At 48.9% G+C, this 24,937-nt stretch overlaps 1 protein-coding gene across 5 annotated transcripts in view; it reads right to left on the reverse strand.

Annotated features, from left to right (window-relative positions):
- Window positions 1–24,937, reverse strand: part of PAK5 (p21 (RAC1) activated kinase 5) — a 122,180-nt gene that overhangs the window by 69,723 nt on the left and 27,520 nt on the right. The window contains exons 1-2 of one of the 5 annotated variants that reach the window (XM_083828918.1): window positions 24,286–24,427; window positions 9,599–9,718 (exon numbers count right to left, since the gene is read on the reverse strand). The exons of 1 other annotated variant lie outside the window; for it this stretch is intronic. The gene's annotated coding sequence lies outside the window, so the exon portion shown is untranslated. 3 more of the 5 variants (XM_083828915.1, XM_083828916.1, XM_083828919.1) reach the window with 3 other exon arrangements.

The raw sequence follows: 24,937 nt of genomic DNA on the forward strand, positions 1-24,937 counted from the left end.
CTGAAAGTCACGCCACGCTCAAGGAAAAGGTCCCACACACTTGGTGAGATAACAAGCAGACCCCTAGAATTCATAATTGGGAAGGCTGTTTTTCAAGAGCAGAAATACATAAATAAAACCCTATTTGCAGGCTTTTATCACGGCAAAGCACTGCCCGCTGGTTAGAATAAGGTAGGGCTGCCCATGCGCTCAGCCGCGTGTCCAACTCAGGAGGTATCAGAGCAGACAGAATACCTGCAGCGATCCTCCCGTGACACCTCCACCACGTCAAACCCCGCCGTCAGGCCTTAATAACCTTCATTTCAGGAAAGCAATGAGACATCCCTCTCTTCTTTGGTTTTAAAAGGTTAGCCGATGCTCTAAATGTAGGTTATATCAGGAAGGGAATACCATAATACTTTCTCAAGTGGTTTGAGGAATGGAGACCCAGAGTGGCTTAATTAAGGTTAAATAATCAAGTTCAACTTCGCATAATTAAAATTAACAACCGTCAGAATTAATAGGCCAAAAATAATAAACTGCATGAGAAGAATTAGAATGCCAGTCCAGAAAGTCCTACAGGCAGGAACTCAGTTATTCAAGTACCAAAGTCTGGCACTCACGCTAGCAGGAAAATGGACTCTTGGAAGACTCATGTCCAGAAGCACAAGGCACCAGGAAAACAGCAGGAAAATGATGGCAGTAGAAATTCAAGCTTCAAAGATTTTCCAAGCAGAAAAACATCCAGCTTCAGAAGTCTTTGTGTTGTAGTTGTTTACATTAGTTTCATGAAGATTGAAGAGTAAAGGCTGAAAATAAGATTGATGCAGCAAGGAGGAAAATATTTAGGAATCAAAGGACACAATACAGTGTTCACATGTGGGGGAAAAAAAAAAGATAAAGACTTCGCTGGAGGATCTTTTCAGAGGCCTTCATCCTAAGTGGTATTTGGACAAGTCATGCAACACGCCCCTGATGACTATTGCACAGACAGGTCATCACAGACAAATCAATCAAAATACATTGGAGAACTACACAGAAGCAACAGCGACTCGTACCTCAAAGATCCCAAAAGGTACAAGAGCCTGAAAAAGAGGAGAATGTTAAGAAGAGTTGAAGCATCTGATAGTTTTGCTCGCTGCCTTTTTGATGATGTTATATGCCTTTTCTTTTAGGATATTTTAATTCTTCTTGAGAAAACAGTGGTTTTAATTGCTAGAAAACACTGCGTGTGCAGTGGGCTCAGAGCTGTGTCCTAGAAATTAGGAACAAAAGCTTTTAGCTCTATCTATATAAACACTAATTGGCATTCTTTTCTGCTGTATCTTGAAAGTTACTATGACCGAGAGATGACCTGTTATTGTCACAAACCCCTGCAGAGAAGCAGCTACGTGTCTTGTGCAAAAAGCAATCCAAATCTGCTGGTTTAGTTCGCGAGATATTCCGTAAGTAGATCTGTTTAACCACCAGTGGAAGGTGATTGCCTTCGTGTAACCATGCAGATGATGCCAAGATGAACAGTCTTATTGATCAAGGTATTTCAAGAGTTAGCACGTGCAAGGCAGAAATGCAACCACTTGGCTTCAGGGCAGCGAGACCATTTCTGATTGCGTGAGCAGGAAAACAGTGCCAGAACCTGCCAAACCAGTGGTGCTGGGGCTGCTAACGGCATCCAAACGTTCACAGCGGATCTTACCTCCAGTGCCTCAGGAGGTACGTGATCAGATATCCTCAAATATACCAATCCCTCTGCATTTCCCTTAAACAAGTTTGTATCAGGGTGCACCCTTCACCTGCCATCCTCCCCACCCACCCGCACTGGTCCTGATGCACAGGCACAGAAGCGTCCCAAGCGTTCCCCAGCATAATTCACTGAGCTCAAAGAATAATCACAGGTAAGCAGAATTTTTCAAAAACTATGCCACTGGCCACGCTGGCTAAGACTGTGCATGTGCTTGGCAGGCATGGAATAACTGCTTGCCATCCTCTGCCTGTATCCCAAATCCAAGCTGCAAAACTCAGCCAGGCATCTCAGATGGCTCTTTGAGGTCTGAGTGCTGAAGTCAGAAGCAGTTGTTTTTTCCTTCCCCTTTAACACGATGACAAACCCCTTCAATTTAACCAGAGGAGAGCCTGCACCAGGCACCCAGAGACATCACCGCTTAATCCCTTTTTCCTTCTCATCCATGCGCATCTGGGGCAACTGCACTGAAGTCAATAGGCTCGCAACAGCTGCTGTGACTGACCGCACCCCTAAAGTCTCCCATTTCTTCCTCATTAATGGGAAATAGCCAAACGAGAGCTGCTTCTTGCTGCTGCCGTGATGGGGAGGTGCATCGCCTCCTCTAAACAAGAGGGAAAGCTTCTGCAGATACAATTCTCCCATCTCCACGAGCTCCTCAAGGAGCTGCCGACCCACCAGGAGATGAGGAGGCGCCAGCACGGGCAAGAAGGGCACGCAAGATGGAAAGAAAGCTCCTTGGCAGCCTCTGGTCCCGCTGCATTTCCCACACCTTGATGCGAAGCAGCAGCGAGCAGGGCCACCAGCACAGCCAGCCCCGACTCCCCTAGGGATTTAATCCCCCACCCATCTGGTCCCCTTCCCTCTGCGCGGCAGAGCCGCTTTGCTTGGCGGGCGGCTGACTGCCAGATGCACAGCGGGGGACGTCGGGCCTCTTCACATGATTATCGCTTTCTCCCCGGGAAGGATTTAGTTTATTGAGGTTGTTGCTGAGAGACTTCAGTTTACACCAGCGAAGTGCTTTGCTCGTGAGATACAACCCTGAGGGTGTGGTTTTAGTTTTCTCGGGTCAGGCGAGACCGCGGGGAATCCCTTCTGTGCCCATGGGAAAAAGGCAGAGCCTGGACGGGCTCACAGGTTCAGGATCTCCGCGTCTCAGCAAGGCGTAGGGTACCCCGAAGGTACCTGCCCAGGTTTTCTCCTATCACTGTGCTCTCAAGCTAAAGGATAAAAATAATGAATCTCCCCTGCCTGAACCTGTGGGTTCAGCTTCATTCAACATTTTCTCTAGCGTCAAATGCGCTGGAAAGTTTTTGTAACAACCAGAACTTAGAGATTCTCCATCCCTTTTCCCCAAGACGTGGAGCTTTGGATTACAATATTGGCTACTGCCACCCTCCCAATTTCCCTGTGTGCTTTGGACACACGCCACGCAGAAATTCAGAATGCACATTTTGTTCTGTTTCTTCCAAATTTTGCCAGTTTCCGTAACATTGCAGAAAGCTTTTCCATTTGCTTCTGCGACGTCCCCTCTGCTACTCACAGCTTGCTGTTCGCAGCCGAGCTGCCTCCTGCATGGCTGAGGAAAGCAGCACCTGGGGAACCCTGCAGCCTCTGCAGCAGGACCTGCATGTCGAGGGTCCACCAAAAAAAAAGCGACTCCCACCGCTGGTTTGTGTCTGGGTGTATACAAACCTCTCCTGCGAAGTTCCTGTCTGATCACCCACGAGCTGACACAGATATACGTTCCTTCAGCGTCACCACCAGGAGAAACTGCCTTACCTAGCTCCAACAAAGCCTGCAGCCTTCCTACCATCAACACCTGCTGCTGCTACGTTTGGCTGATCTTGGCCTGCGGGTTCAAAAGTTCTCCAAGGGAGGGATGAAGATATAAACAGAGCCTGATCACATAAGCCTCCTTAGGAAGTCGGGCTAAAAAGAGATTTGACTTTCTACAGTGCCATGATACGGTACGTTAAGCCGGTTACAGGCGCACACAGGGCGGTACGGGAATCGCTGCCTCTGCCTGGGCAACAGCAAGTGAACTGGTTGGGGTACGTGCCCTGCAGGCAGCTTTCAAGGGAACACGGAGATATGCAGTGGGGATAGGTGTCGGCCTGGGTGGGGAATCTCGAAAACCAACCCCAAAGGTACTACAGGCAAACAAGAAGTCTTAAAAACGTGCTGGAGATGCTGAGGTGCCCAATTCCTGCAGGGAAGGCAGGCGCTCCGTTGCCTGCTAGCCCCGTGCATCCCTACGGCAGGTACAGGTACTGATCTCGTAACTCCTGCCGGGCACCAAACCGGAGACCAGAGGCCCCCCTGCCCTGAAACACAGCAGCACTGATAAAGCAGTTAGCTCCCCCAGATGTCTAACAGGAGGACAGGGATCTCCGCGCCCGACGACGCCAACTCCCCCGGGTGCCAACCAACCCACACCACACCCAGCACGAGCCGCGGCAGCCATCCAGAGCAGCCCTGGGACCCAGCAGTGTCAACACCCCACCTCCAGCCCCCTCCGCTCCCACTTTGTCTATAAAACCAAGTTTGTGCTCCCTGCTGCTATTTTTATACCCTGCTATTTTCTGGCTCCTTCCCAGCCAGTTATTCACATAATTGCAGCCACCACAAGATTACACTAATGGCTTAAGTGCCACGTTCAGCCCCAGAGCTAACAAACCCTCCCTGCGAGCCGCATGCCGAGCGTTGTCTGTTGTCCTCAAATCAGGGAACAAGTCTCTGCAATTACAACGTCACTATCCCTTCTGTAATTAATGCGGTGCAGTCAGAGCCAATTAATAAGAATGGTGCTAAAAAGGTCTAATTTGTCTGAACAGGGCAGTCTACCAGCGAACAAATGATATATTGCCCCCAGGACACACGACAACATGACCGTGTGTAACGGAGGTGGCTGTAAGCACCTGCTGGAGACTTCAGCCCAACCAGACCCAGCATCAGTCCCCCAAGGAGATGGGCAATGGGCTTCGATGCCCACAAACAACGTCCCACCCTTGCTCAGCCTTAGATCTCAGCTGCTGCCGAGGAGCAGAGGCCTTCAGAAAGCCAGCATTTTCACCAGTTTCCACTCCAGGGGAAAGCTGGACTCAAAGCAGGCCCCTCTTCCTTGGGGGCACACACTTGAAGCAGGGATAAGGCTTGCAGCACCTCTCCTGCAGGAGGGCACAGGACCGTCTCGCTGGAATTGATTTTTTATTAGCCAAGTCAGTAGAGCGATAATTGTTATAGCCCCCCGGGGCTGACAGCTACCAGCCATTTACAGGGCAGCAGGGAGATAAATACAGCATTTACACGTACATATAATCGTTTTATTTCTGCATTAAATATTCATTTCCAAAGGGTTTCCCGGCACGCAGGGGATTTCCAGAAGCACGGTGCAGAAGCCAGCTTTGCTGCTCTCTCGGGTGTCCCCCTTGCTGCATTTTTGCCCAACAGGCTGCCCACTAACTTTTTTTTGCTAAGAGGCTGCTTTGGCTCCAGCCAGCTTCGTGTGGTTGAGGCAGGACCAGCCTGGCACACGGGGGAGCTGCAGGCAGCACAGAAATTTCTAGGGCTGCCCCGCTACACCAAGTTTCATCTCTTCCCGTCTGCTCTTTATGCTGAATTTCGGGCAGCAGCATGTGAAAGGGCTGCAAGTGCTGCCAGAGGAGCTACTGCAGCACGTGGCAGCCCACAAGCTGTCTCCACCTGCTGCTGCCTTGCTTAACTTTCAGAGTAATTTGTATTATCCTCTTGGTTTTATCCTTCTACCTGCCCAGCAAACCTTTGGTGCCACTGGTCTCAATTTCTCGGTCCCAAACATCAAAGTTTTCAAGTGATGCTGTTGCACAGCTTGTAGCACCTTTGTCCCCATCTTTTTTTTTTGGCTGTTGCCTTTCTGAGACCTCTCAGGACCAGTGCCAGATGCCCAAAGTTTGGAGAACTGCTGTTCACTTTGGTGCACACATCTGTGCTTTATGGGGAACCCAGGGCAGGCACTGCTTCTGTACCGGCAGGGACATCTAATTCCTCAAATGCCGATGGATGTCACCAGATGTCCTACACTAAGATATCAGCTTGGAAACCATGTTTCACCCCCAAATTGCTCTGATCGTTTTTTCCTTCTTCAGAGGAACCAAACCGGACTTGCAGCTGCACCTTACACAATTCCCTTGGCCTAAATCAAACCTCAGGAACAAGTACCAGTTTGGAGAACGCCGCTGAGCCAACCAGAGGGGCGTTATTCTCGTAATAACAAGCCTCTCCGAAGCACAGGAGTCCATGCAACCCTCGCCCCAGCATTTTGCAGCAGCTGCTTTTGCAGGGATAAATATGGCCTCGTGGGCAGTTCCATCTGCTGGCCCACCAGAAACGGTAACATTGGAGAAAAAAAAACAACTGAACAAAAAAACGCCACCACGAAAACTCCCCGAATCTATGTTTTGCTCCGGTGATGACACATTCATCCTCCCAGCTGCCTTCTCAGTCACTCAGAGCCTCCAAGAGTTTTGTGAAATGGTACTGAAAAATAATACTTTTTATCATTAGGAGAGGGAGGGGGGATGACATAGCAGGGAAAGAAAGAGCGTCTGGTCTGAGACTCTCGCAAAGTGCCAAGTTTACTGCAAAGGGCAGGAAAGAAACCTAACAGTGTCATCTATCGGAAAATCCCGACGCCCTGAGAACAGTATTTTACCAGCAAGTCCCCCGTGAAGCCAGGCACACAAGGTGCAGCAGGTCAGCACAAGCACCCAAGTTCCCATATGCTTCTCTGGTTAGGAAGCAGCTTCAGATGAATTCCTGGAAGGTTTTTTAACTTCTTTTTGCACCAGAGACTGACCAAGCCCATGTCAATGTCTGTCTGAAGACCTCGTGCGAGGCCCATGGGATTAGAGCACCCTACCATCTAATTGCACTTGCTGCAAAACCACCGAGAGCCTGAAAACACTCACCGGACCCTGGAACAGCTCACGTCGTTGGGTTTTCTGCAGCCACTGCCCTTTCCCAATGAAACTATAAACTCTCCCTTAATTGAATTTGACGATTGAAAAGTAAAGAGATTTAAAATAACAAACAGTCCCCCAGCTTCCCCTGCAGCAAGGTCAGAGACACTTACTGAACTTCAGCTTAGCTGCCAAACCAGAATACCAGCAAGTAAGGAAAAGCGTTAGGAATACCTGGGCTAAGTTAGCAACCAATCTTTCTCCAGGAACAGCTCTGTACTGTCAAACTTCTGCCTTTTTTTTTAATCACTGAAAAAGCAGTGAAAAGAGAAAACTATCATGCACCACACGGACTGCAAGGGTACCTACAGAACCTGCCACAGCAGCTGCTAACAAAACGCCCCGTGGAAATATTCGGGAGACCAGAGCACAACTGCCCTACGTTATGGGGGATGTTCTGCCTAAACCACGTCCTGTAAATGGATATGCAACATGCACAAGCTGGGAGACAACTTCACCCCCATGTGTCACAATTGTTGAAGCGGATCCCAGAACAGCACAAATGCCTTTGTGGTCAGCCTTCACAAAAGGATGCTGATAAAACAAGAAGGATACAGGAGAAAGCTGTAAAAATGACTGGATGGAAGGAAAATGTCTTAGAATGAGAAATCTGGAGCTCAATCTGTTCAGCCTGGTTAAAGCAAGACTGAGAGGTAACGTGATTACTGCATAAAACCCCCTTCACAAAGAAAATATCATGTAAAAATGGCTTTGTTATCGCTAATAAGGAATAAAAGGAAGCACTGGCTGACAGCTGAAGGTAAGGAAGAGCCAATAAAGCAAACATTTCCATACAACGAACCATTAATTTCCAGACAAGGCTCTCAAATAAAGCAGCGGATGCTGCAGAAGAAAGCGCGGTCGGATGCAGCGTGCCCTGTGCCAGGGCAAGCGGGAGGAAACAGCAGCCCGAGAAATGCTGGAGAAAGGACAAAGCGGTTCCGGGGACTCTTTGGGACTGACCTTCTGAATCTAGGCAAAAGTGATCGGTTCGGACACCTCGCGGGGACAGGGAGCAGCATTACACGTACCTGAACATGCTTAGTCATATAAAACTTCAATAGCTCTGCCTTGCAAAAGTCAAGGTCTAAGAAAGTCTGCAAATACAAGTGCCATCGTTATGCTCTGATTTCATTCAGGGATTTCAATGTATTTGAAAACGTGATAGGTAATTGAGGAAAAAAAAGCCCTGCTCTTAATTGCCATTTCCTTTCTTCGCTTTCCCACTCACTAAGTAATTATGAGAGATATTAAACACACGAGGTAAAAACACTTGCTGCTACCTTTCCTCTCCTCCAAGAATCATTCAATGTTTGCCCACACAGCATCAAAAAGAGCATCTCTTATGCTACTTATTAAAGTTTAACCATGTTTATTTCACATGGTAGTGGTGCTCTTTGATAAGTAATGATCCAGGTAACACAAAAATAGCTAACAAAGAAGAGCAGCCAAACAAGCTTGGCTTTGTGTCACGGCCTTCGCAGTAGCCCAACAGTTACAGGGGGCATATCCATGCCGGAAAAAAATGGCAAAGAGCAAGAAGGAACAGTTTTGAGCCAGCAGCATAACATTGGAGAAGTATTTCAGCATCCTCTTGTACTGGGGTCTGCTTCAGTTTCTAAGTCTAGGGAACGCTCTACCCTGCGGAGGCAATGGGTTTTGTGGGAACTCCAGCAACACAGACAGCACGGACTGCTGCTGGCAGCTGGTAGGGAGGCAAAAAAATAATAATAATTAAGGTGGAGGTTTCTAGGAAGTCTTACAGGAGCCAGACCAACCCCTTGGTCTTCTCCCCTGGCTAAACAGGGCACCCATGTCCTAAATAGCCCCTCTGACACATGTTTAAGCTCAGTACCTGAAGCAGGCAGTGTTAGCCCTACCAACCTACTGCAGAGGTGTCTGCTTTGCATAAGGCTCATGTAAAACCCATCAAAGTCCTCAAACGAGGCTCGAAATGCTGCTGCAGCGCATAGGATTAATGCTGGTCCTTCTACAGAGGGGTGAATGTCATTTACAGAACTGTGTTAATTCCTGATTTGAATTTAGATGATGTTTTTAAATAAGAAACAAGCTCAGAACATCCGCTGGGAATCTGTGACTTGGATAAGCCTTAATAAGTCACTAAATACAAGGGAGAAGTGCACTCAGACCGCAGTGCTGTACAAAAATAATAACAACAAAAAGGAAGATCACTTCTAGAGAATAGAGAATAATGGCTTCAGATTGCATATTATCGACACAGCTGATGTGTTTAGAATGATGTGACAGCATTAATGAGCTCAAAAGCAGTGAGCTCAAACTATAAAATATGCTCTTGTGAAGAAAGAGGAGTAGGACAAGTAGGAGGTTCTGCCTAGGGTTTTCCTACAAAAGGCACTTTTCTCAAAGGAAGGCAGCCAGAACTGGGAGAAAGAAGGCTCTGGAACAGACCAGATCAAGATGAAGGGGGTGAGGACGCAACAAAGCCTCACCTTTATTCCAGCCAGGCTCTCCAAGTGCTGGCAGTTGATGCTCCATGCCCTCAGGAATCCCTCCTGGGGTGGATGGGTGATAACAAAGCTCAGGTACCACTGGACTCCCCAGAGGTTCATCATACCTAATGTACCAGCATCTTCAGTTTTTTATTTTTTTGCAGGATGATTTTCCAGCTCAAAGCAAGCAGCATTTGCAGGAGCAGTAAGTACAAGTACCCACCAGGGACGTGCAGCTAACAGAAGCATCCCAGCACCACTCCTGGCTGCCCCAGCCCCAGCCCAGTGCCATAAGCCTTCTTCACACACACCAGTTTGTTTTGGCTTAATTAGAAATGCTGGTGCTACTACACTACCCAACAGCTCTCCCCAGACTGGTAGCGTGTTGAAAGAAAAGACAGTCGTACACTTATCTAGGAGGTGGTGGTGGGGAAACTTCCCATGGGTGGAAAGGCAGCTTGGCATCTCCAGCTGGATTAGCATGCAGCCCACATCTTTACATCGCTCCTCGGCACGGGGAAGGCTTTCTGCGGAGAGACGTGGAAGAGGCAGCTGCACTGAAGAATTAAATTTAAAATGCATTTACTTCCAAAGTGGGTGAAAAAATGTCTCTTAACTCCTAATCTTTCATATCGTGGACTCAAGTAAAACGGATGTTCTTTTCTTTTAAAGTCATGCAATTTAATGTGATGCTTCCCAGCAGGCTGCATTTGCTTTAAATGTTTGCGTTCAAAATGTGGAACCACTCCCTCCTCCCCTTAATTTTATCTATAATTATGAATACTTCATTTGCCTAAATATAATCAGAACAGATGAGCCTCAGAAAACCACAGCCTCAGTCTGGGACAATCTTCTGCACCCTTCAGGGCACAGCACACTGGGGAAATGCTGCAGAGGGACTCGGTAGCTGCTGTCCATCAGGAGGGAGAGGAGCCTGCAGGCAGAACTCGGGGCTGATGTAAAACATCCCCTAAAAGGCTCAGAACACCAGTGAACTGTTATGGAAGAGGCTGGGAATGATGAGGACTCGAGCTGACGCTGGGAGCAGGTCCAGCCCTGGGGAGGAAAGGCAGCATGCCCTCAACAAACCAGGGCAAGGGCCTGGCTTGGAAAAGTCAGGAAAGAAATCTTGGAACCTTTATGAATAGTTCCTATAAGCATCAACCTAATGCTCAGCAATAATTGAGCTGAAAATAGATAGACAAGAATTCTTACGAGATGGAGAGAGGAAACAACGCCAGCAAATACCCTGATGAGACAGCACATGTTGAGGCACTGGCTTTGCCGAGAGCTAGGCTCTGCCTGTGCCTGCCTGGGGCTTTGCTGCAGCTTATTTAGCTGTACCAGCAATTCTTCTATTGACCAGGTGGCTTATCTCTGTACGTAACCATAATGCTTGTTCCAAGAGTACTAACAGGAGGATATTCTGCAGGGAATGAAACAGCGATGATCCGGCGTGAGCAGGCGGCGCAGAGGAACAGCACAGCACCACGTGGCTGGGCACTCCCGGGCAGGGGCACAGGATGCCATGCAGCGGGGTGCAGGCATAGGAAGATAAGAAAGCGGGCACGGGACGATGCTGGACTCCCCATGGGCAACAAAGCAAAGCAAAAGCCCCACAAATATCTCACTATGAAGTGCAGAAATCCAGACCTTGGCAAAATTAGTTTTAGGTGCAGCAGAGAGAATAAGGAACAAGCATCCGACATGTTTAAGGTGCTCTACAGGCAGTAAACACAGATACAAGAGGGACATGCAGACCTGAGGAAAGAAGATGGTGCTAAAGCATGCTGGAAAACAAACACAGCCCCAAGCAGATCCCAGAGCCAAGAGGAAGAAAACCATAAACCTCAACCTCCTGTTTCTCCCAGCAGGGAAGAATAAATGCCACCGGCAGCAAGATGTCCCTCCCGGAGGCAGTGCGGGACGCCGATGACTCACTGCATTTTTAATATTAGGAGCAGTCAGGACTAGGAGCAGAAACGCCTGGCTGCAGGAGAGGCTTCTGACCTTACAAGACGGTTAGGAAGGCTCCGTGGGTAAAAGCCCCCAGCAAGCGCTACTAGAGAGTAATTTCCACCTGCAAAATCAGCCTCTCTGCCTGCATTTCAGCTGAGCCTCTGGGAAAGTCTCTGCATCTGCTGGTTGCACCCCCATTTGGGGGCAGGCTTTGATGGACCGTACAGAATGCCAGGCACACCTGCAGGGGAGCCAAGAAGGAAGAAAAAACATCCAAAAACCAACCCTTACCCTGACCCCAACCCCCCTTTTCCCAGGAGGGTAGTGGAGAGGTGAGCAGAGAAAGGTACAGATAATAGTTAGAAGCATACAGCAACTTTTAAGTTATTACTGCGTCTGCTTCTGTAGCAGCATTTTTTATTTCCTTTTTCTATAATAACTTGATCTGGACTAATAATAACCACCATTTCACTAGAGGGGTGCTGTTTCACAATTCACTAGCCATAAGTTCTCAGCTTTGCCATAAGGCACGTTTCCTTTTGTTCCCAACAAGATTTCAAGTGCAGCACTGCACTAGTTACACCAAGTTACCAAGCTTAAAATGAAAAATTAAAAGCTGAGAATTTTTATTTACTTATTTACTTAGAAAGAGCCTATATTTTGGTACATTTCCTCCCCCTTTTCTCAGTTTTTGAACCAGGATATATCACCAAACACCTCCATGCCAATATATCAAGATACCTGCAAACGAACCTCCCTCTCTGGCAACACCACCCACCGATTGTTATTGTCCTGCAAAAATCTCAAACTTGATTGCCTCGGGGGCAATGGTCAGGGCAGCAAAAGAGCCTGAAGATTTCCGTAGCTTTCTAAGCTGGACACAAATCCCATTCCCTGCACATCTCTTTCATCATTCTGAGGAAACAGAGGACAGAAAAATCGTTAAATGCCGGAAGAACCAGAGAAACAAGAGACAAACTAATTTCTGAACCCCCAAACCATCACTGTGACAACACAGAGAACAACCAGAGATGAGAAGCAGACCGCCACTGCACCGAGAATAAAGTTATCTTTCAGGAGAACATTTGCAATAGCACTCGGGGACTCAAACAGGGACATTAGTTAGCTATTTTATGCAAGAAAGATTGCTTGAATAATCAGTTTTTCTGATGTTGCCATGTCTTTTCATTTGTTAGCATGGAGCATAATTGCTCCTTGAAAAGCTGAATGATTTTAAATTAGATGGAAAGATGGTCACTGCAAGCGAAGATAATTTTGAACGTTCCCATCCAAAGTTGAAGGTTTATAAATATGAGTTGAAAAGAAACGGAATAATTAATCTGGCAGCATTCACTTAATTTGTCCCCTTTCTTTTGTTTCTTCCTTACTATCCAAGTACGCACAACCCTGGGTAATGAAGAGCAGGAAAATAAATCAATTTACCTAGACCAACTCCCTTGCCAGACCTGGAAGCCATCAGTACAGCCAGCAGCAGTGATTAAGCCCAGATTACATTAAAACAAATTTGCCATGTCACTCATAAGACTTCCATTTGGCATTGGCCCGAGTATTTTTGTTAGTCTTTATCTTCTCTCCAAACACCGACCAGTGCCACGGACTCACCCTGGCCGAGGGACCCCGTTCGCAGCAGGACCAGGGCAGGATGCTTGGGGCTTGGTCTGCCTGCGGCTTGAAAACCCCCAAGGATAGAGATGGGATCAGTTGATCCCTCATCTGCAAGCTTTCTGCTTGCAGGAGCTATTTCCAGGCACTGAAAATCATAACTCGATTGCTCCAGCAACCGAACTGACTCCCTCTCACCAGCTGATTCAGCTGAGCTCTGCCATCGTGCCTTGTTTTGGTTTGCTTTACGTATCTTTCCCAAATTCCTCGCTCTCTTATTTCTTCTCCCCCCCCATCAAAGCACCATATTCCTGAAGGCAGCCGTCACCCTTACCAGAAGATTTTGCAGTTGCTATTTGTACATGGGGGAACTCCACGGTGCCTTTTCTCTGCAAATGCAAAGCTGCTCTTGCTCCACCGCGGGGTGAGCCCAGCCAGCGAGGAGCAGGGAAGGCGCTGCCAGAGGAAGGAAGGAGAAGCAAAGGGCAGCAGAGCCTCCACGTGCTGCCCTGGAGAGGCTCGCAACTTGCAGCAACTTGAAAACTTAAGAGAGATTCGGGGTCATTTCTTCTCCCGCGAGCGTGCTCTGCCTTCAGTCCGCGGGTGACGGGAGCTCTGCTGCTGAAGATGACGCATCGGGGAGAGGAGATTTTAGTAACTGGGGCAGAGGAGGAGAGGCAGCGAGTGGTGAGAGGAGGAGGGAAAAGAGCCTACATAAAGCAGCAAAACTCAGAAAGAGGCAAGGCTTTCTTAGAGAAGAGAAATGGAAGAGGGAGAGAGCAAAGTCTGGGGAGTTTTGGTGCAGAGGGGTGCATTTTGTAAGTGAGCTCCCATCCAGACACATCTCCCAAAACTCAGAACAGCTGGCTTTATTCCCCGGCTCCAACTCAACACCAAGTGACATCCATCCTGCCACCGCACGAGATTTTCAGGCCGATTCTATGCCACCACAAAAGGCATGAGTCCAGAGGCCTGCTGAGGTCTGAAATTCAAGAAGAGTGTTTGCAGAATTACTGCACTGAAACCAAAGCTTCGCTGGGCCTCTGCGCTGGGGCCATAAAGCTGGGTAATGCACATCCCCGTGTGCCTGTACAGCAAAGTGACAAGCCTTAATACTACCAAATAAATTAAAGCATCCCCAACCCTTCCAGCAGAGCCTCCTGAAACCCGACATGGAGGAGAGGCTGAACTGGAGGAGCGGAGGGACCAGGGAGCCCAGCTGGCTGCATATCTCAGCCCACGAGAGCAGCACTGCGGGAGGGGATGCTGTGCTGCGCTCATGGCCTCGCTCAGCCAAGGCACCAGAGGAGTTTCCAGCAGTGGGTACCAAAAAACAGTCAAGTCATCTGCAGCTTTTTTTTATCCCTGAGTTTTTAAACGTAACTAACCACAGGTTCCCAATGTCCACCTTTAAGAGGCAGGGGAGTGAAGGAAATTTCGCCTTGATTCATTACGGTGCTTACGTACACATCTCACTTTAAGTGCCTACGATTTGACTATTTATGCTAAAATTGCTCAAGGAATAGATGACCCAATTAGTCCTTGGACTGAAATCTGGGACCATGCAGATTTTACTGACAGTTTCAATTTACATACTTGCTCTTCCTGCTTCAAAGCATAGAGGCGCAATTGTTTCTTTTCAAAATCATGAAAATTTAAGATGGGTAAATATCCTCTCCTCACCAGTCCTTCCAGGAAACAAACATTTTACAGCATCTTTAATCCAGCATGGTCAACCTAAGGCAGAAGTTGGCAAATTTTGCCACCAAATAATTGAAATTTGGGAATTTGAGGAGCTGTTGGTAGGGCTGCAAAGCACAAAGTACCTGGCACACTTCAGCTACCCATGGTCTTCATACAAAGTGGCCAAGGACACAACCACCATAACAAAACTCAACAGCTGCTGATCTGAGCAACATGCTTCAACGTTCTGCTTTGCAAACAGAAAGGTGAAGTTGCACATGCTCCCCACATGCCCATCCTTCCTGCACAAGGCCTCGTGCTCTCCCGGTGCCTGCAAGCAACTCGGATATCCTGGGTCCAGGCACAACAGCTGCCTTTGTACCTCAGGTACTGAGAGCCCCCTTCTCTGGAGCAGCACAGTCCGTACACCAAAGGGTAATCAATGCTCCGTGATGCTCTTTCAGCAAAAGAAAAACCAGCTAATCTGGGCTGTCAATTAACCCCAAAGACCCAAATCCCCTCCTCCCCAGCTGCCTGTCTGGCAGAGGGAGCTGCCTCCTGATCCATTCCCTGCGCACACCCCAGACCTGCTGCCCTCCTGCAAAAGCAGAGCCTGGCACCTCACCCCCAGGGCAAGTACTGCCCCAAAGGGACATCAGTCCCCGAGGGCTTTCCTCTGCCCAAACACCCATTAATTTTTACAGGACTCTGACCTGAACCGAAGTCTCAGCAGTTTTAAAGCAGACGCGATTCCAAGTGCCAGTAAGACGCTAATTCACACTTCACACAGAAAAAATGGGGGGGGGGAAAAGCACGGCCTTTACACAGCCCCACTACGGATGGCAGCAAAGATTTACTAGCAAAGGGCGGCAGCAAAGCCTCCTACTTCTAAAACTTTATTACTTTTACATAACAGGCTATCATGCACTTCCTAGCATGCTGTGAAGCACTGCCATAAATATTTAAGCGGCAGTGACAAAGTGACCGTGTTGCAGCCCGTTCCCGTACTGTGCTGCCTGCTCTCTTGGGCCCACGGCAGAGAAAGCGGTGCCGTGCAGAGGGCTAAAGCACCACGCACAAACCAGGCTGTGCACACCTGCCCTCAAGTAAAGCGAAAGGAACTCAGCCGGTTATTAAAGGTCTCTCTAAACCAGGGTCACTTGCAGTCATTATCAGTAAGTTTGTCACCAGCGAGGCTCCGCTCCCCGACACTTGCCCGAGTGCCTTAGTTATTACATCTGATGGCTTTATAGCATTATTTGAAGCTTGCTATTTACCTAGTTACACAAGACCCAGCAGCTTAGAGCCTGCTCTCTGCCTGGGCTGCAAATCTCTGCAACTACCTCCAAAATAGCCCAGATTTTATGACCCGTTAAGCTTAATGATAAACCCTCAGATTTATGTTCCAGGCTAGTGAGCAGTGGGAGATCAAGGGCTAAGCTTTGATTTATCTGCAGGCCAAGGGAGCTTGTTATTTATTTCTTTATTCTTATTTTCCTCGGCATTTGCCACGATGACCGCAATGCTTTGCTATGACATCATGGCACTTTGGAGCGTTATTTATGTCACAGCCAGTGCTGCACATGGACCTTTCGTGGCGCTGGTACGACCTCTTCCAGCAGGAGGGGAGCGCTGCCGGAGAGCTCTTCCAGCTTCTGCCCAGCCTGAGCCGAGGATCCTGCTACAGAGATGTTAACGCCAGACCTCCTTGGTGGTGGGTAACGCGATGGTTTTCACCTGCAAAGACTGCTGGAGGTGGGGGGATGGCCTGGGAAGGAACACTGTACTGCTCCGCACTGATTTTGTTCATTTGTAGTGCTTTTTGCGCGATGCCACTGGTGCCTGAGTTGAGATAAGCTCTGCTTCATGATGCTTTAAACCCAGAATCATGAGAAGTGTGGTGCATTATCCAATCTTTGCCTTGACTGACAACTTGACAGCCTTTCACACACTTAAAAAAGCAGGCACTGTGGAGAGATGCTACTCAGCGTGGTCCAGTACTCTGCTTTTATTATAAATCTCACTGTTTTAAGGGTTTCTCTGAAAAACCTATGTCTCTGGAATCAGGGGATTGCAAGAAAATCTTCCATTTGCTCTCAAAATTTACTTTAAAAAGAAATAAAGAGAAAATTAAATGCCCTATGTGGTAGGAAAAAGCCTTGAGAAACTGTTCGTAAGGACTGCAAATGTTCACACAAGTCAGAGTTCCACACTTGTGCGGCTTTAAAGGCTCATCACAATGCCAGACCCTCCTAGTCTAGTCTCCAGGTGTTTGTGTAAGCCCGCTGCCAACACAGCTGGTTATTAGCTTTAACAAGGGCAGGTGGCTGCATCGCCAAGTGCCAGGGCAAAAGACTGTGAAAGTGTTGATGAATACAGCATTACAAAGCTGATCGCAACTTGAGTTATTTTCTTCCATGATTATTACATCCGTTGCACTGCGCTGCATGGGTGTATCAGACTGCTTAAGTAATAAGGAGAGAGGATGGGAAAAATAAACATTAAAGGGCAAATTTGGAGAAGCTGAAGCTTGCGGAATGAAGAGGATGTGCAATATAATAAGAGGCGCCTGTCAGGGGAGCTGTGCATTATCCAGTCTTTCTCGTGATTGACAGCTTGACAGCTTTTCACACATTAAAAACCCCTTCAAAAAGCATTAGTTAGCAATTATCACCAATTTTCCCATTAAGTCCATGAAACAATAGCTGCAGCTTAATTTCTAGCTACATCAGGACAGTTGACTATTTTTCTTCTGTTTGCACAAGATTGGGAATTGATGAAAAATTGCAAGATGCCATTACAGCAATAAGAGAAAGATGCCCAAGAGCAAAGTAAATAGCAAGAGATGTGTTTCTCTTCCTAAGAGAAATTCTAATCTATTAGAATAAAAATTGCAAAAGCAATGCAGGGCGAACACACAGAAACCCTTTAGCCCTCAGTTAAAGATCTCTCACGCAGCAGCATCAGGATGTCACTCAGACAAGCCAACAAGCAGAGATTGTGGGCCAAGTCCTACCAGATGCTGAGGGAAAAGTCAAAATAAATCTTCAAGCACAAAGTCATAATAAACGTGAGCCTGTGAAGTTGCCACACGGCTACCAGGTTTCTCACTCGATACACAATCCCTGGGGCTTGCTGCATCGGTGAGGTCCAAAGTCAGGTTGGATTGCCCCAAAAGAAAGCAGTGCTGGTCTTAGCTTGACCTCATTGCAGCAAACCTTTCCCTTGGAAGGAAGCAGCCCTGCTGATGAGCGGCATGGCCCATACTCCTCTCCCCCAGAAGAGGAAAAACCCACACTTGCTGCTAGCCCTTTAAGAGACTGTAAGCCACTTTTCAGCTAGCAATGCTCTGCATCAATCAGTAAATTATTTATCTCAGCCCTTGTACTTCGTAAGTACTTGAACAGGCAGCACTTACGCTCCCTGTGAATCCTGAGAGCGCAATGAGCTGGTCCCCAATGAGACGGGGATGGAAAGCAGAGACCGGGACGGAGAGCTAACAAGACCTGCAGACCGAAAGAGGTGATTTCGGTATCGTATCTCTAGTGTACCATACCGTGAGGGACACGCTTGTGTCCCTCATAAAAGGTGTGCCCCAACAAGCAATTCTCTTGGTTTCCCAGACCAGGACTCTGCTGCCAGAATCGCACCTCTGAGTGAAGGCTTCTCATTCTCCACCCTGCTCCTAGGAACAAGCCCTCTGTGGCATGCACGGCATGTGGCTTCGCTCGTGCTTCCCCAGAGTGGTCTTCAGGGTACGTACGACACCATCTGCCTTACGCTGAGCCCCATCACCAATGCTTACTTTTGGCATAAGGGCTCCTGGCACTAACAGCTTTAATTCCCTGCCGGCCCCTCCCTGACTCCCCGCAGGATGGGGTTCTCTCCACAGAGCCACACAACTGCAGTCCCAGACAGCCACACGTGGGATGTTTCTAATTTGTTTTCTTTTCCACTTCTCCTCCTTCATTTACTGTCCTAAAAACGTCAGAACGGAGATCAACAACTTGAAAGGCAATCACCACCTGCAACCGCTGTAGCGACACTGAACTATTTTGGCAGCCAGGCCTCCCGCAACACCGCTGCTGGGGCGCACACCTGCGATGGGCAGACACAGCGCGTTCCTGGGCTTCGGGCTGCGTCGCTTTAAGCTTCTGCATGAAACATGGAGGTACCCAGTGATTTCCTGAGATTACAGTCATTACCTTGGCACTGGAACGCCTTCCAGTAGCGCAGTAAACTTTATGTTTCCAACATAAAACCCCCAGTTACGTTCCTTCCCCAAATCCTGCTGGCACGCTCCGCAGCCAAGACATCTCCCAACCTGCTGCCCCACAAACAAGAACTTCTTCAGCCGGTTTTCCCTGCCCTTCAATTTTTTAGGTGACACAAAACGCAAATAGGAAGATATTTTGCTACCTGGAAAAGGGGGGGGTTCAGTGTGCAACATTTCTTTTGAGCATGCTTCAGCGGCACAGCTAGGGGAACATCCTCTTTGCACTCACCTTGCTCTCATGAAAACCTTCCTGCTTCTTCAGCCTACAATATCACCCCTCTCTATAAGGCATTAAACCAAACATCCTCCAAAATCTAAGCAAAATGCAGCAAATCTGTTGCCTTTGGGGCCTTTACAATCAAGGTAGAAACAAATCTAATAGATGTAAAACCAGGCTCCCAGGGAGAAGGTGGGATTTGGTCCAACACATAAACCATTTAAGTGTTCTGACGTTTTATTTATATTTCGTAAAGAGTTTAGGAACAACCCTTTTGAACCGTACCTCATTTATGCATCCCTCAGTTATATCTGAGCACCCTTCTGTGAGAATCCCATAGAGGATTCATGAAAAGCCTTTTAAATGCATTTATTTACGTGGCCCAAACAGCCCAACGAGGCATTAAGCGTTGTTTTTGTAATCCTGCAAAGTACCAAGAGCCTCCTGGGACAAACTGAGTCGCTTCAGCTCAGGACCAGATAGTTCTGCACCTGCCTAAAAAAGAAAACTAAACACCTGAAAGTACAAAAAAAGCCTTCCAAAGCAATTATCATAATCCCTACGGTTACACAGAGGTTAAATAACTTCCACGAGGTGGCTCAGCGACAGCACAGTCTGGATTAGAGCCGCGGTGCCTCCTGACTTCCAGCTCTGTGCTCAACTCAGCGCCTTAAATAGCTTGAGTGTAAGGAATTAGCTCTGTGCATACGTCCAACTCAGGGAATGGGAGAGCTGGAGTACAACTGAACGGTAACAAAGTCTGTGGAGAGTCCTGGGAGAGAAACGTAAAGTTTTAAATTGGTACTACCACCCGAACCACCTGTATGAAGGCGTACGGCTACAGTTTGTTGCCACCAGTTTTGAAAGAGTGAATTATCCACACGTAGCAGAGCATGCTGCAATAAAATGTTTACAGCTATCAGCAGGATTGTTCTTGAGGCATTTATTTGTTCCAGGTTTTCTTTGTCGGCGTTTCTTTTGTCCTCTCCTTTGTCAACAGGGGTCTCTTCGTGCTCCTCTTTCTGGGGTACCTTCATGGCTATGAAGATAATGAAGTTTTTTGCTATGGGAGGAATTTAGTGACACTGCACATTTTTATTTGCTTTGTTATTTTGCATTATTGTGTTTCTACAGTCATTTCTGGTTAGCGTGGCTTACCTCTCGGAGGTGACTGCACACACGTGCTTTCACTACTCCACTGCCTGTAGCTGCAGCGTGCTCTTTTACTTGTCAGCTGCCTCCAGCAGAGGACAATAAATCTCAAACAGTCCGAAAAAAAAGGAAAATCTCTACTGCTATTTTTGGCATCTGAGATCTTTGGCTTAACCTATTTTTGGCAGAACATCTTTGTTCAGCACGATCAGAGCTCCCACCCCTGTGTGACACCAGAGGATGTCCTGCTGCTGCCGGCGCTGCTCGCTAGCAGCAAGCTCTAACAGTATAGCTCGTGCACAGAGCAAACACAGGAGAGTCCAGAAAGAAAAGCACAAGAGCCAGGAGAGCACGAAAGCCCTTTGCCTCCACCTGCCAGGTGCTGTGCAACCCTGAGCGAGGTGTGCCGCTGCTCTGTCTTCACCCCAGCACACTGCACACATACTAACAGCCGGTGCACCTCATGCAGAAAGCTCCCCAGGGTAAAACACGTCTCACCCTGTGTCAGCAGCACCCCAGTCGGGGTGGTTCATGGCATGTAAATAGAAAAATGTGTGTGTATCACTGGTGTTTTAGTACAAGCTTTGCACTGGGGATAAGAATGGTCAGAAATAGGAAAGGGCAGCCTGGCCTGTAAAAGAACTGAACTTAATTCATAGATTTTTGTTTTGTTGATTTAAGGAAATATTCAGTATTTTCAGAGCTCTGTCTGCTCTGAAATGTAGTTACCTTCGTACTACAGGAGCATCTTCAGTAAGTGGTAGCACTCTGACTTGCCCCAGGAAAGCAAATAGTTGGAAATGATGCAAAATAGTGACTTTGCATGTCCTGGCTCACTCTGCGACGGGAGCACATGCTTCCTGTGTCACTGCAGGACAGGCACTGCTCGGAAGGGGATAGGCCTTGGGCATTTAAGGCACAAGGCTGGGCGCAAATTCTGCGTTTGGTGCCAGAGCTGCAAGACGGCTGCTTTCGACAACGTAGCTGAGCCTTGCGAGAGCCAAATGCTGTGGCAGGTCGTAGCATCGAAGGCCCTGTAACACTCCTCTTTCCCCAAGGGAAAAATAAAAAACAAAGTAAGAGAGCTAGATGTTCATTTTGATAGAAAATATTCCGCCGTCCTGGCAGGAGAGAGCCCTCCAAACACAACACCGAGCTCTGCAGCCCTGCTGAGCCTGGCGACAGGCAGGCTGAAACGCGGCACTGACTGCAGCTCCCCGGTGAATCGGTGTGGTCTCATGGATTAACGGCTTAATTAGAGTTACCTGAACATTAAATATCATTAGAGAACCCCGAAATTTGCTCTATTTTTTCCCTCTTTTAAACGGCCTCGTAACTGACTGGTTTTTGGTGCTCTGCTGTTGATGTTTTTGAAACTTTCCAGTTTTCAGCTCTTTTCCAAACACAAACAAATGCCAATGCAGGTGTGCTCTCTCCATCAGGCAGGGCTCCTCACATCCTTCATCGCCAGCTGAAGCTGGTCGTAATAGGGGGCAGCTGCCTCAAATCAAGTTCTGTACCAGGAGATTTGGGAGATACTTTCTGCAGCTGCCACCAAGCAAGAGAGGTAAGCCCGTATCAGGCACCTGGGAAGCCACAAGGAGGGAAGCCATAGGAATCAGGGCTCTGGTGGCTCTGCCAACCAGTTTTTTGACCAAGAAGTCATATAAAATGCCTTTCACGCTTCAATTGGCTATTAATAAGACTGTTAGAAAATTTTTAATAAGTTATAACTAACGGAGATAAATTAATAGACTATAGTACAAGCTGGTGAAATTATATGTCCTCCAGGTGTGAGGGACATCAGCCCCATGACATTTCCATCGTTGTGTTTCTGATTTTACCTGGCTGCAACCAGTGAGCATCCCACACAGGTGCCTGAGGGTTCATGCAGCTTCCACCAAAGTCTAGGGAAAACCGGCCAAATCCTGCAGCAGACCAAACTCCCCTGAGCTGAGCAAGGAGCAAAGCAGAGCTGGCCCAAGAAACGCCATCAGGATGGACAAACAGCACCACGAGCCAAAACGCAACACTAAGAGCAGGACATCCCAAGGCATTTTAGCAGGAGGGCTTTGTTCGGGGTCTATGCACACTCCAGAAACCCTTCACGTGTACTGCAGTACCCACAGACACCTGTTAACAGCTTTGGCGGATGGCACACAGCAGACTGCTGGTTTTAGATTTTGCAAAATAAGGCAGTAAACACGGAGAGGATTTATGAATTTGAACAGGTTCGTGGCAGACACTTGAGGTTCTTAATTGGAGCAACTTCAAAGCAGTAATTGAATTGAAGTGTCAAGTCTGAGTGAGATCAGAGCAGAGAACAGGGTTGCAGGTGCTTCCCCCCCTTCCTTTTTCCCCATTTCTCCCTGAAACCACAGCGTACCCGTGGCAGATCTGTGCCAGCATCACCTCGTGGGCAACGCCCAAGCCATAGGAGCTAGAGTTCTCCCTGAACACAACTTAAACCCAAGTTATGTCCCCAGCTGATGCCAAAAAGCACAGTCTGCCCATAACATCTACCCTGTTTCTGTACTGAACGAGCGGTCGGAGGCGAGGCCGATGAGATAAAGCAAAACTCAGTTCCTGTTAACTAGCACCACGAGAAGTTTGTTCTTAGCCAACCGACGTCAGGAATTTATGCTTCTGAGCAAGTTTCTTGCAAAGCATTTTATTTCCCAAACTCACAGCACCCTGGTGACATATTTTCATTGTAGGATTAGCCATCAGGAACTGAGATTTCACCGAAAGCCAAATACTCACCTACTGTATTTGGGACTGATGAAGGTAGCCAGGAACAGCGAACAGGGATGCCAAAGAGCCAAAGTCATTACACAAGCAACAGGATTTACTACACACACACACACAATGACTGGTTCGCTCTCCTTTCTTTACAGTAAGGTTAAAAAATGCAAAAATGAGTAACGCCGCTCTCAGCTGCTGCACGAAGGTGAGGCGGGACCATGACAGACTGGGCTGAAGTCTTCTGAGGAAAATTAATCTCTTATTGAAAGTGCAGTTTCACCTCAATCAAAAGCATTTGTTAAAAGTGTTTGAAGCAAGGAGAAAAAAAGGGAGTTTTGCGTCAGCACTTTCAAAACGAGTGACACTGCCTTTTCCTCAACCCAAGCCGTGTTTTTACTTAGTCTGTCTCAAATTAATTTGTTTGCTAGAGCAAAACCTTAATTCTGGATTGAACAAAGGCTTTCCATCAACCTCAAAGGAGCTAAGACACAACAAAGCCCAAAAGCAGCCTGCCCTAAAGGAGCGGCCCGGCAGCACCCAGGGACCAGCCCCGGCAGCTCTAACCCAGCAGCAGCAGCTCGGACTCAGCGCCCAGCCCCGTGTCCCTGCCATAGGGAGGGCAGCGGGTCAGCGGCCCTGGAGCAGCAGGACAGTGCTGGTTCAGCAGGAGGAAACAATGCAAAGGGCCATTTTGTGAGCCTCAGCTTTTCAGGTAATGGAAACGTTTCTCTGCTAAACCTTGCTCGTGGGTGTGCGGACAGCCACGAGTCCTGCGCGCCCACTAAATCCACATTGGGATCACCCTCGGGAGATGCCCAGAGCCTCCGGGAGCACCTCCAGGTGACAACGGGTCCATCCCAATGGCAGCAGCGATGCTCACACGGAGACGGGGAGCCTGGCTCCCTGCTTTGGTCCTGCCCGGTGTCAGTGGAAGTTTCACGGTGCAATTAGGGCAATAAATAGATGAGGAGCGACTACGGCTCCCTGGCAGCCGGCGCTGACAGACAACAGGGACGCATCCTACCGCAGGTACCGGCTTTCTGCCCTCCTCTTGCAAGCAGCAGAGCGCAAAACCCACAATAAATGCAAGGAGCGGAGCATCAAAACGACAATAGCTGTGAAACTAACGGCTGCCAGACGGGTGGTGACGGTGACCCTCCCGAGAAGGCGGGCACGGCGCCCCTAGCAGGGCGGCAGCCCCTCGGCTGGAGGCGGAATGTCTGGGGCCAGCCCCGTGTTCCGGCGCGTAACAAAGGCAGGGCGGGCAGGCAGCCCGCGGGCGGCTCGCTGCGGGACCCGCGGGCTGCGACGGGCACCGGGCAGCGAAAGGCGCCGTCCTGCGGCCTCGCCCCGGGCTGCCGGCCCCGTGCCGGCTGCCGGCCCCCAGCCCAGCCCAGCCCAGCCGTGCCCAGCCGTGCCCAGCCCGTCCCCAGCCCTACCTCTGCCGCCGCGCCCCCAGCGCCATCTTCTCGCGCCCGCTGCATCCGGGCGGCGCCCGCCGGGCTCGGCTCGGTTCGGGCGGGTTCGGCTCGGCTCGGCTCGGCTCGGACGGGCTCGGCTCGGCGCCGCACGGCCCGCAGGTGCCGCCGCCGGGCCCCGCCCCCGAGGTGGGCGGGGTCTGCGGAGAGGCCACGCCCCCTGCCGCGGCCACGCCCCCCCCGGGGAAAGAGCGCGCCGGGAGGTGCCGCGTTGGGTTGGGTTGGGTTGGGTTGGGTTGGGTTGGGTTGGGTTGGGGTTGGATTTAGGCTGTCCGGAAACCCAGGAGCGCTTTAATTCAACCCCTAAATGGGAAATTGGCGGCCAGGCCGGTTAGGGCCAACGCAGCGCACGCCCCCACCAGTGGGTGCCTGTGGTGAAGCCGCCCCCTTGCTCCTGCTCCCCGGGGGTTTCCGGAGGTTTTGCAGTAGGCATTGGAGGATGTTCAGGCTTCTGAGAAACTACGAACAAAAGTAGTAACGATAAAATCAGGCCCAACCGTAACAAACATATTATAGTAATAATAAGAAATCCCGTGCTTAGACTTCACCGCAAAGCCGAGGGCTGCGCTGGTGCCCCCGAGCAGAGCCAACGCCGGACGAGGCAGAGGTTTCC

Source organism: Anser anser, assembly GCF_964211835.1.
Source record: "Anser anser genome assembly, chromosome: 3".
In the NCBI taxonomy this organism is placed as follows: domain Eukaryota; kingdom Metazoa; phylum Chordata; class Aves; order Anseriformes; family Anatidae; genus Anser; species Anser anser.